This window comes from Ornithorhynchus anatinus, chromosome 3 (assembly GCF_004115215.2).
Source record: "Ornithorhynchus anatinus isolate Pmale09 chromosome 3, mOrnAna1.pri.v4, whole genome shotgun sequence".
Lineage (NCBI taxonomy): Eukaryota > Metazoa > Chordata > Mammalia > Monotremata > Ornithorhynchidae > Ornithorhynchus > Ornithorhynchus anatinus.
Window position 1 is genome coordinate 110502700 of NC_041730.1, and position 17531 is coordinate 110520230.

General features: G+C 49.6%; 1 protein-coding gene and 1 non-coding gene across 3 annotated transcripts in view; one reads left to right on the plus strand and one right to left on the minus strand.

Moving 5' to 3' along the window:
• Positions 1-781: 781 nt before the first annotated feature.
• The window catches only part of STAMBPL1 (STAM binding protein like 1), a 50565-nt gene continuing 33815 nt past the window's right edge, over positions 782-17531 (plus strand). The window contains exon 1 of one of the 2 annotated variants that reach the window (XM_029059148.2): positions 782-869. The gene's annotated coding sequence lies outside the window, so the exon portion shown is untranslated. The remainder of the gene's footprint in view (positions 870-17531) is intronic. The other variant, XM_029059149.2, reaches the window with a different exon arrangement.
• On the minus strand, positions 16654-16791 carry LOC114810993. The gene has a single exon (XR_003758678.1). It is a non-coding gene; the product is annotated as a small nucleolar RNA SNORA7 (small nucleolar RNA).

The following is a 17531-nucleotide window of genomic DNA, read 5'->3' on the forward strand; positions in this document are numbered from 1 at the left end:
CGCTGTGGGGCCGGGAGGGGGGAATGAACAAAGGGAAACGGTCTGGGTGATGCAGAAGGGAGTGGGAGAAGAGGAGAGGGGCCTTATCCTCCCCAGAGTTTAGAACGCCGTTCAAAATGTAATGCGTGCTTAAGATTTATGACAAAAATGATCATAATAATTTTTATTATTAACAGAGAGGGAGGAGGGGGAAAAGGGGCAGTTGGGGGGCGGGGGAGGAGAGGGCTGGGGAACAAAGTCCCTCTCAGGTGCTGTGGATGGGATGGAGAGGAAGGTATGGAAAGGGGAGAAGGGGGGCTGTGGGCGGTGCGGGCAGGAGAGCGCGGGGGGGGGGGGGGGGAAGGGCAGTAGGGGGCGCTGCGGGCAGGAGAGCGGGGGGCGGTGAGGGCAGGACAGCAGGGGGCGCTGCGGGCTGCGCGGACGGGACGGCGGGGGGCGGCGCGGGCAGGACCGCAGGGGGCGCTGCCGGGCGGTGCGGACAGGGCAGTTGGGGACGGTGCGGGCAGGACAATACGGGGCACTGTGGGAGGTGCGGACAGGACAGTAGGAGGCGCTGCTGGGCGGTGCGGGCAGGAGAGCGGGGGGCGGTGAGGGCCAGACGGCAGGGGGCGCTGCGGGCTGCGCGGACGGGACGGCGGGGGGCGGCGCGGGCAGGACGGCAGGGGGCGCTGCTGGGCGGCGCGGGCAGGAGAGCGGGGGGTCTGTGGGCGGGGCGGCGAGGAGCGAAGGCTTGTGGCGGGGAGGAGGGGGCGGAGTCCGGCGGCAAAGGGAGCAGGGAGTCGCCGGCCGCCGCCGCCGCCGCCGAGGGAGCCCAGGAGCCCAGGGTCGGGTGCTGCCCTCCAACCTGCCTGCCAGCCGCGGGCCGCCCCGTAAGCCCCCCGCAAGCCCCCAAGCCCCGTCTGTGCGAGTGTGTGTGTGTGTGTGTGTGTGTGTGTGCGTGCGCGGCCCCCTGCAGCGAGAAGAAAGGCGCATTGCTGCCGCTGCTCCCTGGCCCTCCTCCTCCTCCTCCTCCTCTTCGTCCTCGTCCCTTCGCTCCCGATCCCCTGCTCCGGCACCTGGCCGCGGCGAACCTCGGGGTCCCCCCGCCTGACGGCCGGGCCCCGGGGGTGGGGGAGCTTCGGGGGGCTTCCTCCGGCCCGGGAGCCGGTCCGGGGGAGGGGGAGGGAGGGGATGATGTGAGCTGGAGGGGGGGCAGCAAGAGAAGGGTCAGACTAACAGACCCTCCCTCCCCGCCCCCTCCCCCAAGATCAAGTGGCCTCCTCGCATCCCGAAACCGTCCCTTCTCCGAGGCTCCTTCCATCCCCTCCAAGGCGGTGGCGGCCGGAGCCCTGCCCCTGCCCCTGCCCGGAGCCCTGCCCCGCCCTGCCCTGCCCTGTCCTGCCCGGAGTCCTCCCCTGCCCTGCCCTGCCCTGCCCTGCCCTGCCCTGCCCGGAGCCCTCCCCTGCCCTGCCCCTGCTCTGCCTTGCCCCTTCCCTGCCCAGAGCTCTGCCCCTGCCTCTGCCCTGCCCGGACCCTACCCTGCCCTTCCCCTGCTCTGCCCTACCCTGCATGAGCCCTGCCCTGCCCTGCCCGGAGCCCTCCCCTGCCCTTCCCCTGCTCTGCCTTGCCCCTTGCCTGCCCAGAGCTCTGCCCCTGCCTCTGCCCTACCCGGACCCTACCCTACCCTTCCCCTGCTGCCCTTCCCTTGCTGCCCTTCCCCTGCTCTGCCCTACCCTGCATGAGCCCTGCCCTGCCCTGCCCTGCCCGGAGCCCTCCCCTGCCCTTCCCCTGCTCTGCCCTGCCCTGCCCGGAGCCCTCCCCTGCCCTTCCCCTGCTCTGCCCTGCCCTGCATGGAGCCCTACCCTGCCCTTCCCCTGCTCTGCCCTGCCCTGCATGGAGCCCTACCCTGCCCTGCCCTGCCCTGGGCCCTACCCTCCCTTTCCCCTGCCTTTCCCCCTGCCCTGCCCTGCCCTTCTCCTGCCTTTCCCCTGCCCTGCCCCTGCCTTTCCCCTGCCCTACCTTGCCCTTCCCCAGCCTTTCCCCTGCCCTGCCCCTGCCCTGCCCGGAGCCCCACCCTGCCCTTCCCCTGCCTTTCCCCTGCCCTACCCTGCCCTTCCCCTGCTCTGCCCTGCCCTGCATGGAGCCCTACCCTGCCCTGCCCTGCCCTGGGCCCTACCCTCCCTTTCCCCTGCCTTTCCCCCTGCCCTGCCCTGCCCTTCTCCTGCCTTTCCCCTGCCCTGCCCCTGCCTTTCCCCTGCCCTACCTTGCCCTTCCCCAGCCTTTCCCCTGCCCTGCCCCTGCCCTGCCCGGAGCCCCACCCTGCCCTTCCCCTGCCTTTCCCCTGCCCTACCCTGCCCTGCTCTGCCCCTGCCCTGGTCCGTGCCCTGCCCTCGCCGGGGGCATCTTCTGACCCCTCCGGCCCGGACTCCCGGGTCCCGGGCCCGGCGTGCGCGGCCGAGCCGGAGGTGGGGCGAATCTGGAGCCTGGCAGGAGACCAGAGGGCAGAAGCCCGAGCGGGAGATTTCCCACCAAAGCCGACCCGGGCCTTCCTTTCATTCAGTCGTACGTTCCCGTTCATTGAGCCCTTACTATGTGCAGAGCACTTTACCGGGCACTTGCTCCACGGGGCTTCCCCAAGTCGTTTTCCATCGCCAGGAAAGTCGTGCGTGCGTGGGCCTCCGGCCGGGTCCCCGTCACCACCGGCTACGCGCCAACCGAGACGTAGTAATGATGGTATTTGTCAAGCGCTGACTACGGGCCGTGCACTGTTCTAAGCGCTGGGGTGGATTCGAGGTAATCAGGTTGTCCCACGTGGGGCTCACGGTCTTCACCCCCATTTTACAGTTGAGGTAACTGAGGCGCAGAGCGGTTACGTGACTTGCCCAAAGCCACACAGCTGACAGGTGGCGGAGCCGGGATTAGAACCCACGACCTCCGACTCCCAAGCCCGCGCCCTTTCCGCCGAACCACGCCACCGTGGCGTACTCCCTCTTGGGGCCCATTTTGGGTTTGGGACTTTTTTTATTTTTTGCCTCTGTTCATTAGCCAATTTTCAAGCTACTTTTTAAACTTGATTCACGATTAAACCTCTGGATAAGATCGTTGCTTACTTCGTTTGGACCTTCCCTTTTCTTGTTTTCCATGTTTAGTTTCGCCCCACGTCGCTCAGAGTAGCGGGCAGTTCGTGACCCGGTGGGTCTCGGGAGAATTTTCATCCCAAGGCTCGGTACGGTGCTCCGCGTATAGTAAGGGCTCGATAAATTGATTGGTGGAGTGAGTCACTCTGTCCCAAAAGGAGTCTAACTGAAAATTACAGGAGAATTAGAATGGCTTGTGTGGCCTGCTTCAGGCCATAAAATATCTGGGCTACTTGCAAATCAGCGTAGTAATAGTCATTGAAGTGATGTAGAAGTACAGTGTCCTCTCAAGCATTCAAGGAAGCATCATTTTCAGTCATTCATTCATTCAGTCGCATTTATTGAGCACTTAACATGAGAGAGGAACGGGTCTAACTTTATCTTTCCACTCCCCCGATGAATTGTACCCCTCTGCAAGGCATTACGTCGGAAAAATAGATTCCGCGCTTGTTCTTTTTAAAACTGGAAAAATGATGGACATTTAGACAAATCCACTGGCTTAATTGACTTTTTTTCAGGCACTCGTTTAGAATACCAGTTCCCCGTTGAGCCGGGAGACTCACAAGATACTCTCGTTGCCTTTATTAAAAGTCATTTGTCCTGCACACTTATTGGATGAAAACAGTCGTGGGCTTTTAAATGGATATTGTTCCTGCCAGCTCCTGGGAAGGGAAGTGGACCGGAAAGAGGGGATGTGATGAGTTGAACGAGCCAGCCTCCCAGCGTAAAATGCTGATCTTGCTTGAACTCAGTACTTAAAATGGCCAGACGCTAGAGACGCAGGAAATTGTAATGCCGAGAACCGTCAAGTCAGGCATATTCCCCCAGGAGTGTGACAGAGGCCACTCCAATTAAGAAGGTTACCAAGAGTGGCTAATGGAAATCTCTGAATATCTGCAGAAAATTGGGGTTTGTTCTTTCGTGCCGTGGCCCACATTTTGCATGCTAGAGTGTTGGGGACTCAGTGAAAATGAACCTTTTCTTTTGAGGCTGATGTCTTTAGGATAGTGAAGTATTGCTGCAGTGGAAATGTGAGAGTTGGTTGTGTTCTAAAAATAAGTGCAAGGTCTCTAAAAAATAATATACCTAATCTTAGATTGTAAACTCTTTGTATGTCAAGGACATTGTGAGATCCGCATGTCTTTTACCATCCCGGCAGCTTTGCCAATGTTTCAGCACATGGAAACTGCTTAATATATGTTATAAATAATATAAGAAATTCTTAAAAAAAGCCCAAAACTTAGTGTTGGTAATGCTTAGCCCATGAATCTCGGCAGCAGAGAACAAAAACCTCTTTCTGTAGTATTCAAATGAGATTTAATTTCATAGTTACTTGTTTCACAAAAATAGCGTACTTACCAGGGAATGTGGATGGTTAGTAATAGTAGAAATGATACGTATTGAGCACCTGCTGAGTCAAAACACTATACTCAGCTCTCGGGAGAATGTAGGAGAGTTAATAATGCAATCCCTGTCCTCAAGGTCATGCACTAGCAGAGGAGACAGTTACTGAAATAATTTAAAGATAGGAAGAAGTGACTATATGAAGTATTGTTTACATATTTTTTCATTATCATTATATTTTGAGGATGGGTATAAATAGATATCTAAATGAAGTGGCTGTTTGGGGGTTGAAACAAGTTGGAGAAGGATTGGAAGCGGGGGAAGACTGAGGACTGGTGATTTTTGGAGTGGGGGACTGAGGGAGTTCCTGGCTTCCAGGCCAGGTGGACATATTGGCTATCACCTTCCTAGGTAAATTGTAAGGATAGCTCCTATCTTAGTTAAGTATTTCCTGCTTAGAGAGGGAAGGTGCATTCAAAATTTGGGAAGTCTTAGCTTTAGAGGTCACTTATTCTACCTAGCAATGTTACTGCACTTAAGGGGATAGGGCAGGAGAGAGTGGAAAGCTCATTGCATGTCATCACCGCGAGCTGATATTTTTGTACGTTACTGGGCACTGCCTAGAGACGCTCGGAATTAATCCTGAAGCTTTCTTGGTAAATCAGGAACTCTCCAGCAGACCCAACAGTTGAGATAAACACCAGCCCTGTTTGTGCTTTGAGTAGAGGTAATCAGGCCCTTCCAGCCCTTTCCTTAAAAGGCAGTGGATGGGGTCATCTTGGTTATCGAGTTTAATGCTCCATGTTTTTGTCATCTTTCTCTGCCATGTTCTACCCTTGGTGATTTATTCCTGAAGAGTAGCAAGGAGCTGTTGAAAAAATCACAATTGGGTATCCGGTTGGCTAGACAAAAGGGAAGGCTACTCTCAGAAGTGCTGAGGTTTACTTTTTAAGCTTAGGAAATAGAAAGCTCCTTGATAAGTGTTTGCTTAGAAGCCTGGAGGGTTGAAAAGGGCAAACCGCTCTACCCATTAGGTCTCCTTCCATGAATTCTCAATTATCTGGGCTAATGGAAGGGAGCATCAGGGTAGATAATTGAATCAAAGCGATAATTGAATCTCCAAAAGACCCTGCACACGCAGCCAGTGCACACATCAGGGGAAACGCATTTGCTCCCTCTGATCTCGTGGCTCCTCTCTTCGACGCTTCAGCAGCGTCCGCTGCATGGTTCCTACTGGGTTTGGGCCAAGATGGGCAAGCAGGCAGAAGGATGGCTTCGAGCACTGGGACCCTTGGGAGAGCAGAGATCCCGGAACTGTGGGGAGCAGGGATAGGAAGACATCTGCCTCTCCATCCTGGGTTCTCAAGAGCCCTGAAAGCAACCCTTCCTGATTCTCTTATCGAAGCAAGCTCGTGCCTTTATAATCCCAATCGATGAATGGTATTTATTGAGAGTTTACATTGTGCAGAGTCCTACACTAAGTCCCTTGGGAGAGTACGAAAGAGTTGGTAGCCACATTCCCTGCCCACAAGGAGCTTGTGGTCTAGAGGGGAGATGTAGTGGGGTGTAGTGGATAGAACACGGGCCTGGGATTCGGAAGGTCATGGGTTCTAATTCCGGCTCTGCCACTTGCCTGCTCTGTGAGCTTGGGTAAATCATTTCACTTCTCTGGGCCTCAGTTATCTCATCTGTGACATGGGGATTGAGACCGTTCACCCCACGTGGGACGGGGACCGTGTCCACCCTGATTTGCTCGTATCCACCCTGACGCTTAGTACGGTGCCTGTCACATAAGAAAGCATGTAACAAATACTACAGTTATATATAAACACGAGCTGCCCTGCTCCAGTCTCCGAGCGGTCCAGCATCCAGGCACAGGGAGGAGATGGATTCTCCCTATCCACCATCAGCCTGTGGGGATGCCCTGCTGCAGAAAAGTGCCCTCTGGCTCATCCCAGTTCAGCGTGCAGGATCGGGCTGACTTGCTGCAGTGAGGAAAGACTCTCAACTGTGAGCGTCTGCTGAACTTGTTTTGAAAGAAGGTGTTTATATCTACATCAAATACAGATCAATCAATCAATGGTATTTATCAACCGCTTCCTATGTACACAGCACCGTATAATGAGAGAAACCTGTTCTTCGGGGTTCAGAGAAGACACTACCGAGCGAGTGATTTTATCTGGATGATGATGATTCTGATGTTCGTCAAGCGCTACGTGTCAAGCACTGTTCTAAGCGTCGGGGTAGATACAAATTAATCAGGTTGGACACGGCCCCTTTCCCACTTGGGGCTCACAGGAGGAGGGAGAACAGGTATTTAATCCACATTTTACAGCTGAGGAAACTGAGGCACAAAGAAGGGCAAGGCCACACAGCAGCCAAGTGGCAGAACTGGAATTAGAACCCAGATCCTTTGGCTCTCAGACCCGTGTTCTTCCCTTCAGGCTGCTCCTGAAATATCACTCTCAATAGTGGCTCACAAAGGGTGAGGGCTCAGTGGTGTCGGCTGACCATTGAAGAGTCAGGGATATCCTGTCCATGCTCTCCCTACCCGCCGTCTTGCGATGCGTGGAAAGCAGGTGAGATGGTGTGGTTGGCTCAGCGCAAACCGCTACAACTCCGTAAATAACTCGAGCACATGTCCTTTTGGCTGAAGATCGTACCTTTCTCCTCCTCACCCCTGGTGCCTGAGCAGTGCTCACCTCACTGGCAAGGGCCAGGAAAGGGGCGCTCCTGGGTCTTCATGGACAAAGTGCTCAGGCAGTCCTCTCTCAAAAACCCTCACCCTCTGGATGCAGTTTCACAGTCGGCAGCATCATCTTTGAACTGAAAGGGAGTTCTAATCGAATGGACAATCCTTTGCTCCCAGTCTGTAAGACGGTCCCTTCAGGCGCCGTGGCCTTCATTATCCTCGCTGCCTGCCTGGCCCCGTTTTCCTTCCTTCCTATTTGCGTTACGCTATTTCAGGGCCTCTGCACCAAGACTGTCACCCCATTCTGATGGCAAAGGCTCATCTGCTGCGGTCTCCTAGCTGACCACAGCCACACCACGACATCTGAGCTCTGGCCTTCCGGTGTCCTTAAAACGTTTCTTCAGTCCCTGTGTGGTACCTTTCCCTCTCCACCCCCGCTCTCCGTGCTAGCTGAGGTCCGGAATCCAAGATATTTGCCTTAGGTAGGACTGTCACCCCAGTGGACGGAGGAGTCTTTGGGTTTTGATTTGCTTTACTTTGCCTGGATGGCTTGCATCTCCACTGATTTTGAAAAATGACAGGAGAGTTAGTCATTTTGTTTAACCCGTCTTATTGGCTGCAAGAACCTCGTGGAAGCTTCCTGTTGGACTTGGCAGCTGGCTACGCTCCCAGAGGGCCCCAGGCTATAGCTTCCGTGAGAGTGCTACAATGCCTGCCTCGCTGGCAAGCACCCATCTTGTAATCAAAGGCAAAGGGGGAAATTCAGTGTGGAGGAGTGATTTGTTCTTTTTCCAAAGAAGCTTTCTTTGAAATTAGTGGTGATTTTGTACGCTCTGCTTCATAATCCCAGGATCCTTCATTTTAACGAAGGAGAAAATGCTTGAATAGGTAGGTGGTTTCAGCCACCGCCGTTAACAGTGAATAATTCCAGTATGGACAGGGTGATCCTTAACTGTAATGGTCACCTGAAGCCTCTGCGGTTTGCTTTTGACACCATCAAATTTGGGTGATTTCAGCTGAGACGAAGGTGGACATTAGCAATGCAGAGTGAGGAACAAACTGAAATGAAAGATGGAGTGGGAGAAGATTTGAAAAATGCAGGCTGCAGGTATTGTGGAAGCAATGTGGCCATTCTTCGTCCTGGCCCGTGAGCCATTATTGTAACTTCCCCCCTCTGAGTGAAAAATAGACTGGCGGAAAACGAGCGACAGCCTGAGGTGAGGACACCTCCACTGTCTTTTGGGGAATACAAAGGTCAGTGAAGCGACACTCAAGTTGTTTGAACTCCAGGAGTCCCCCTGGAGTGCATAGTTCGACAATCAGTTTTTGTTTTTTTAATCAGTTTTTGGGAAGCAGCTTGGCTTAGTGGAAAGAGCACGGGCTTGGGAGTCAGAGGTCATGGATTCGATTCCCGGCTCTGCCACTTGGCAGCTGTGTGACTGTGAGCAAGTCACTTAACTTCTCTGTGCCTCAGTTACCTCCTCTGTAAAACGGGGATGAAGACTGAGCCTCACGTGGGACAACCTGATGACCCCGTATCTACCCCAGCGCTTAGAACAGCGCTCTGCACATAGTAAGTGCTCAACAAATACCAACATTATTATTATTATTAATAATGATAATTGTTAAATATTTACTTATGTTCCAGGCACAGTACTAAGCAGTGGTGTAGAAACAATCTAATCACTCTGAACACAATCCATGTCCCACGTAGGGCTCACAGTCTTTATCCCCATTTTACAGATGAGGTAACTGAGGCACAAAGAAGTGAAGTGACTTACCCAAGATCCCACAGCAGACAAGTGACAGAACTGGGATTAGAATCCAGGCCCTTCTGACTCCCAAGCCCCTGCTCTATCCACTAGATATGTTGCTTTGTTCCACTCTAGAAATGAAATTGGGAGGAGAAAGACTTCTGGCAGTATGGGTGGACTATGTCCCTGTCTCATTCCTCCTCTGGTGATAAAATGCCCCAGCTGAGAACCCATGCCTCTTGTTTTAGAGATCCCGGTGCCAATTTGCCAAGCATTGTCACCAGGGAATCATGGGTCTGAACAGAAGGCACTGCCAAAGGAATCCAAACGATTGAATATTTTCCTTCCTCTGGGCAGCCCATCAGCTGAACTGGCGTGATCGACTGGGCCTCTAACTCTTTCGTAGAGACCATCAGGGTAATAGGGAAAAATTTAGAGACCTTCAGAGAAAATGTGTTCACTGTTCTGTGGCAACACTGTCCTGCTGGCAGGGTCGAACTGCCAGCCTCTGCAAAGTCCTCCACCAAGTCCACTCTAAAATAAAAAAAAAAAAAGGTGGTGGATGATTTTTGATAAAATGTGTAAGACAATTTCTGCCCTGTGGGACTATGTGACAGACCTGCCAGTGGAATCCAGAGGTACATATCATTGGGAGAGGCAAGAGCTGAAGATGAACTCTGGATTGGTGCGATGTGCATTACGATGTAGTCATGGAAGGAGCGTAGTCTAGTGGAAAGACCACAGGCCTGGGAGTCAAAGGGCCTGGGTTCTAATCCCAGCTCTGCCACTCGTATGCCATGTGACCTTGGGCAAATCAGTTCACTTCTCTGGACCTCAGTTATTTCATCTGCAAAATGGGGATTAAGGCTGTGAGCCCCGTGTGGGACATGGATTGTCTCCAGTCTGATTAACTTGCATCTCTCCCAGTTCTTAGTACAGTGCCTGGTACATAGTAAGCGCTTAACACATATAAAAAAAGATGCTTCAGAGTTTAAAGCAGTTGCTCCTTAGAGGAAACAATTAAGTTGTGTGCTGTCAACAAGGGACAGAGGAGAGCAAGTTAAGCAATCAGGGGGATGGATGATGAGAGACTGAAATGATTCTTCAGTCTATCAAAATGGAGACCGAGAGGAGGCCGGAGGTGGTGTTTGCATAATCCTGAACGATATGGACAGGCTGAGTACATGATTGGCCCTCACAAAGTCCCGTGACTCCAGGTCTCCGGACAAGCCCTTGAAGCCCGAATGGCAGGAGGGATGGAACCAATGGCCACCCAGTCTTGACCTCCCATTTACTGGACTGCTTCAGCTGGTGACCTCTGGCAGCACGGCTCCCTGCCATCCTGGTGCTCCATTCCAGGCTTGCCCTGTGCCAGCTGGGTAGAAAAGGACAGAAGCACTGTTTAATCCATATCTCTCCACTCCTCAAAAACCTCTAATGACTGCCTATCCACTTCCGCATCAAAGAGAAACTCCTTATCTTCAACTGTAAGACAATCAATTCTCCCCCTCCTTATTTTACCTTGCTGATCTCCTACTACAATCCAATCTGCCCACATCACTCCTCAATCTCATCACCAATCTCTTGCCCACATCCTTCCTCGGGCCTGGAACTCACTCCCTCTTCATATATGAAGGTCCAACGCTCTCCTCACCTTCAAAACCCTCCTAAATCACACCCATCTCCTCCATGAGACCTTCCCTAAGCCCTCATTTCCCCCCTCCGCCTTTCCCTGTGTATCGACTCTGCACTTGGCTGTGTACTCCTTAACTATTTTGATACTTTCCTCAGCCTCACATGAATGGAATATCCTTTTACTCTACTATTTCACCATCCATAATTTAATATAATGTCTGTTTCCCCCATAGACTGTTAGCTTCCTGTGGGCAGGGAGCGTGTCTACTAGCTCTGTTATATATTTCCCAAGTGCTTCGTACAGTGCTCTTGCACACATTAAGTGCTCAATAATTACCACTGATTGAATTGTTGGGAAGGCTGTATAGCAGCTGCCGTGACTGCAGCTGTGACTCATGGACTTTGAACTGTGAAGAGCCTGGAGCTCTGCTTTAGCCGACGTAGGCTCTTACTCTTCTTGTCGGTAGCTTTTATGTTTATCTTAGTCCTTGTCAGTTATGTTGTTTAGGTGTGTTTCATCTTTCATTAATATGTCTATCACCACTCCCCTCCTGCCACCTTGTAATGATAATAATTAATAATCATAGTTGTGGTATTTGTTAAGCGCCTACTATATGCCAGACACTATACTAAGAGCTGGGGTAGGTACAAAATAACCGGAAACAGTCCCTGTCCAACGAAGGGCTCTCAGTCTAATCCCCATTTTTCAGACGAGGTAACTGAGACACAGAGAAATTAAGTGGCTTGCCTAAGATTGCACAAAAGACATGTGGAGGACCCGGAATTAGAAGCCAGGTCCTTCTAATTTCCACGCCTGGGCTCTATCCACTAGGCCATGCTGCTTCTCTTGTTCTGAGATTGTGAGCCTCTTTGGGGCCGGGGACCTTGTCCATCTCATCTGTGTATTTCTTCCCCATTACTTGGACTGTGAGCCCCATGTGGAACAGGAAATATGTTGAACCTGAATAGCTCCCTCTTAATAAAGTGTCTGGCACATAGTACGTGATTATCAAATTCCATTATTATTAATAGCATAGTACTGTGATTTGCACCCAGGAGACTCTCAATAAATACTCCTGTTATTACTGTTTCACAGTGATAGGTTCAGATCGCACAATAGGAATTAAGTAAGAAGTAAGAAGTATCTGGAATTTGTTACCTTAAAAGTTGGGCAGGTGAAAGCTCTAAGGCTATCAGAACCCAGATAAATCTGTGGATAAGAAACCCGAATAAGATGTCAGATGGAATAGTTAAAGTTGTTAGAATGATCAAGAAGGTTTTTAAATAGATTCAGGCCATTAAAGTCAATGATGTGTTAATAGAGTTTGGAAAAGTTGGTACTTAATATGTGGGGAAAGAGTTCTGTTAATATAAATGCTATTGTTCCAGCACTTACTGTGTGCAAGCACTGTAATAATGATAATGATGATGGCATTTAAGCATTTACTATATGCAAAGCACTGTACTAAGCACGTGGGAAAGTAAAGTACAAGGGAGTTGATAGGCACATTCCCTGTCCACAACGAGCTTACAGTCTAGAGGGGAAGACAGATGTTAACATAAATAAATTTTGGATGTGAACAGTGAGTGCTGAGGGTGGAGTGAATAACAAATGCCCAAAGGGTGCCTATCCAAGTGCATAGATGATGCAGAAGAGAGAGAGGAAGATGGAGAAAAGAGGGCTTAATCAGGAAAAGCCTTCTGGAGGAAATGACTTTATCTGTGAGTACCTGCAGGTTAGCCATGGAGATCTGAGATCTTTTTCGGTCCACGGTGTGGGTGGCTGCAGGTACAAAATCTAGTAGGCCAAGTTCAGTTTTGGCTCTCATATACTCTCCACTCCTTAGCATCTTCCTCAGTTAAAAATATTCACAATAAACTCTAAAGGGACACCTAGGTCTATACTAACACTAGGCAGAGTTTACTGGTCCGAGTGCAGTAATTTCTATGGCATAGATACAGGTTCATGTAAAGGCATGCCTTTTGGTCTTGCTTTTCCCATTACTTCATGGACTCTGGTGTTTAGGGTAACAGGAGAATAAGAAAGAAGCAAAGGTTGAGAGAGCAGAAGGAAAGGGCAGCATTCAAAGGAGGAGAGGTCAGGAGATCTTCTCTTAGTTCATTCAGTCATATTTATTGAGCACTTTCTGTGTGCAGAGCAATGTACTAAGCATTTGGAAAGTATAATTCGGCAACAAATGGAGACAATCCCCACCCAACAACGGGCTCACAATCTAGTTCTCTTATGTCTCTGACTGCTCCTTCTCAACCTCTTTTGCAGGTCCCCCCTTTGCCTCCCACCTCTGACGGTGGTGGGAGGGGATCCCTCAAGGCTCAGTTCTGCATCCTTTCTATTCTCCATCTGTACCCACTTCCTTGGAGAAATTCATTGGTTCCCATGGCTTCAACTACCATCTCTATGCAGATTATTTCCAAATTTCTCTCTCAGCCCCAACCTCTCCTTCTCTTCAGTCTTATTTCCTCGGGCCTTCAAGACACCTCTAACCTGGATGTAAGCATGTTGAAGGCAAGGAACATGTCTATCAACTCTGTTGTCTTGTACTCTCCCAAAAATTAGAACAGGGGTCTATACACAGTAAGTGCTCAATAAATACGATTATTGATCGATTTTCCACTGACACCTCAAACTTAGCGTGTCATCTTCCCATCCAAACCCAGTCCTTGCCCATTACGTTATCTCATCTTTCCCATCACGTTATCTCTCTATCTCTCAAGCTTATAATCTTGATGTTGTCCTTGACTCACCTCTCTCATTCAACCCATATTTTCAATCTATCACCAATTCCTGTTCGTTCTACCATCACAGTATTGCTAAAATCAACCCTTTCCTCTTCAGACTGCTACAGTGCTGATCCAAGTACTTAATCATATACTGCCTTGACTACTGCATCAGCTTCCTTGCTGCCCTCCTTCCCTCCTCCTAGCCCAATCCATACTTCACTCTGTTACCTGGGTCATTTTTCTAAAAAAAAAAAACCAACAAAACATTCAGTCCATGTTTCCCTGCTCCTCAAGAACCTCAAGTGGTTGCCCATCCACCTCCACATCAAACAGAACCTCTACCTTACCACTGGTCTTAAAACACTTAATCACCTTGCCCCATCCTAACTTATATCACTGATTTTCTAATACAACCCAGCATACTCACTTTGCTCCTCTAATGCCAACCTACTCATTGTATCTTAGTCTCATCTATCTCACCAACCAAGCCCTCACCCATGTCCTGCCTCTGGCCTGGATCTCCTTCCTCCTTCATATCCAAGAGACCATCGCTCTCCCCACCTTCAAAGCCTAATTAAAATCACATTTCCTACAAGAGGCCTTCCCCAACTATTTCCTCATCTCCACGACTCTCTCTCCCCTCGGTCACCTATGCACTTACATCTGTAACCTTTAAGCACTTGATATTCACCCCATCCTCATCCCCTCAGTACTTATGTTATATAGCTGTAATTTATTTATATATGTTAATGTCTGTCTCCCCCTCTAGGCTTTAGGCAACCAACTATGTTGTACTGTATGCTGCCAAGTGCTTAGTTCAGTGCCCTGCACATAGTAAGCACTCAAGAAGAAAAAAGAGAGGAAATGGGAAAGGGGAGAGGCTATTTGTTTCTAGTGGCTGCTGAACCCAGTAGGAGTGCTTGCAGATTGCTTAATGATGTTCCATACTGCTTCCATCGGCAGTCTTGTCTTATACTGTCAAGTCATTTCCCACCAAAAGGATGGTGGATCCATGGATCCATCTCTCCCAGAATGCCCCACCTCCATCTGCAATCGTTCTTGTAGTGTATCCTTTGAGTTTTCTTGATAACAGTATGAAAGTGGTTTACGTAAGTCCGCATGAGTAAATTTGAATCTCCACCCTTATCTCTCTCTCATACCGCTGCTGCCCAGCACAGGTGAGTTTTGACTTGTAGCGGATTGCCTTCCAAGCGCTAGCCACTGGCTAAGCTAGGAATGGAATGGGTATGCCTTTGCCTAACTTTCCCATTGGTAGAGTAGTGGAAACTCTCCAGGTGTCATCCCAAGAGGGGTCCGTTGGGAGTAGGGGGTGGCGATCTCTGTAAAGAGCCACCATCTCCATTCAGCTTTTCCCCTGGTTTCTGCCAGGCTTGGGTGGGGCAAAAGCCTAGACAGATCAAGTGGACAGTGATGCTTATTGAACGTGGCACGTGGATAGAAATTCTCCAAATCTCCACTTCTCTGGGGTTCTTGCAATAATTCCATCGCTGACCTGGAAGCTCAAGTGCAGAGAAAGCCAGCATCTTTCTGCCAAATCTTTCCATGCTTGCTGGCCCGCACAGTGCACTTCAGAAATTATATTTCAGTCACAATTTTCAGGCTAAGATATACAAGTGCCGCTATTATGCAAGGCATCCAGCCCCACTGCACTTAAGTACACATCTTTGTACTCTACTGTTTCCCCTGATGCTTATTTTAATATCTGTCTGCCTTCTAGACTGTAAATTCCTTTTGGGCAGAGATTGTGCTTATCATTCCATTGTATTGTACTCTCCCAAGTGCTTAATGCAGTGATCTGCACACAGTAAATACTCAATAAATACCATTGATTGACTGAGTCAACAGATCCATTATCTCATTATCCAATTAGTCCTGTCCTAATCCTAGCACAATTTCTAATCCTACCTCTCATGCTTAATACTAAAACTAATCTTTTTTCCCAGGTGTGTCCCTGCCCTCATGGAAGTATATCTTCTAACTTGTCCACTTACCATAAACCCTAAAACTGAATTTGTAATAATAATGATAATTGCTGTATTTAAGTGCTATGTGCCAGGCACTGTTCTAAGCACTGGGGTAGATATAAATTAATTGGATTAGTCAACAGCCCCTGTCCCACACAGGGCTCACAGTCTCAATTCCCATTTTACACAGGAGGGAACTGAGGCGCAGAGAGGTTGTGACTTGCCCAAGGTCACACAATAGACAAATGACAGAGCAGGAGGATTAGAACCCATATCCTCCTGACTCCCAGTCCCATGCTGTACCCACTATTCCATGCCACCACTCCCTTCTCTTGGAAACATGGTTCTCTTGGTTTTTCTCCTTGACTCTTTTGCCACTTCTCAGATTCTTTGGTCAGCTCTTGCTCTGCCTCTCCCTGCCTAATTGTGGGTGACCCCCAAGGCTCTGGTTAGAGTCTTAATCTTCTTACTTTGCACCCACTCCCCTGAGGAGGCTCATTTGCTTCCAAGCCTTCAGGCATCACCTCGGAGGATCAGTCAATCAATCGATCGTATTTATAGAGCTCAACTGAGTGCAGAGCACTGCACTAAGCGCTTGGGAGACAGCATGCCAATATAACAGATGACTCCCAAATCAATTTTGCCAGCCTCAGCTTCTCAATCTCTCATTTCCTTCTGCATCCTGGTGATCACTACTTGGCTATCTTACTGACACCTGAAGCTAAATATGTTGAAAGTTGAACTCCCTATCTTCTCTTCCACATAATTTTCCAATCACAGTGGACCACATCACAGTCCTCTCCATCAATCAATAAGTAATATTCATTTAGCTCTGTGTACAGAGCACTTTACTAATTGCTTGGGAGAGTACAATTCAGTGGAGTTGGTAGAAACGGTCTCTGTCCACAAGGAGTTCCCATTCTAGAGGAGGAGACAGAAATGAAAATAAATAAATTTGCAGGCAATCAATCAGTTGTATTTCTCGAGTGCTTACTGTGTGCAGAGCAGCCTACTAAGCACTTGGGACAGTATGGAGTTGGAAGACATAGTCCCTGCCCACAAGGAGTTTATAGTCTAGAATGGAAGACAGGCATTAAAATAAATTAGGGATATGTTCAAAAGTACTGTGAGGCTGAGGGTGGGGTGAATATCAAATGTTCGTTGTTTTATGCTGTTTGAGTCATCTCCGACGCACAGTGATGCCATGGACACATCTTTCCCAGAATGCCCCACCTCCATCTGCAATCATTCTGGTAGTGTATCCATAGAGTTTTCTTGGTAACAATATGGAAGTGGTTTACCACCGCCTCCTTCCGCGTAGTAAACTTGAGTCTCTGCCTTCGAATCTCTCCCATGCTGGTGCTGCCCAGCACGAGTGAGTTTTGACTTGTAGCAGATGGCCTTCCATTCGCTAGCCTCTGCCCGAGCTAGGAATGTAATGGCTAGGCCTCTGCTTGACTCTCCCTCCCGTAGTCGAGACTGGTAGAGTACTGAAAGCTCTCCAGGTGTGACCCTGAGAGGGGAATCAAGTACTTAAAGGAGAGCTTCAAGGAGCCCTATATGAGAGCACAGGCCTGGGTGTCAGAGGACATGGGTTCTAATTCTGTCCCTGCCACATAAATTCCTTCAGTTGTATTTATGGAATGCTTACTTTGTAGAGCACTGTACTAAGCATTTGGGAAAGTACAGTACAACAATATGGCAGTCACATTTCCTGCCCACAGCAAGCTTACAGTCTAGAGGGGAAGAAAGATATTAGTATACATGAATAAATTACAGATATGTACACACTGTTTGCTCTGTGACCTTGGGCAAGTCACTTGACTTCTCTGTGCCTCAGTTACCTCATTTGTAAAATGGAGATTAAGACTGTGAGCCCCATGTGGAACAGAAACTGTGTCCAACCCGATTACCTTGTTGTATCTACCCCAGCATTTAGAACAGTGCTTGGCACATAGTAAGGGCTTAACAAATACCACAATTATCCTTATTATTGTTAGCACACAAGTGAGAAGGAGTAGGGGAATTGAGGGCTTAGTTGGGCAAGGCTTCTTGAAAGTAGGGAGAGTGATGGTCTGTCAGGCGTGAAGTTGGAGGGACTTCCAGGCCAGAGGCAGGATGTGGGCGAGGGCCTGGCAGTGAGCTATTCAAGATTAAGCTACAGGCACTGGTGTTAGAGGAGCGAAGTGTGTGGGCTGGGTTGTAGGAGAAAATCAGCAAGGGAAAGTAGGAGGGGAAGAAGGTGATTGAGTGCTTTAAAGCC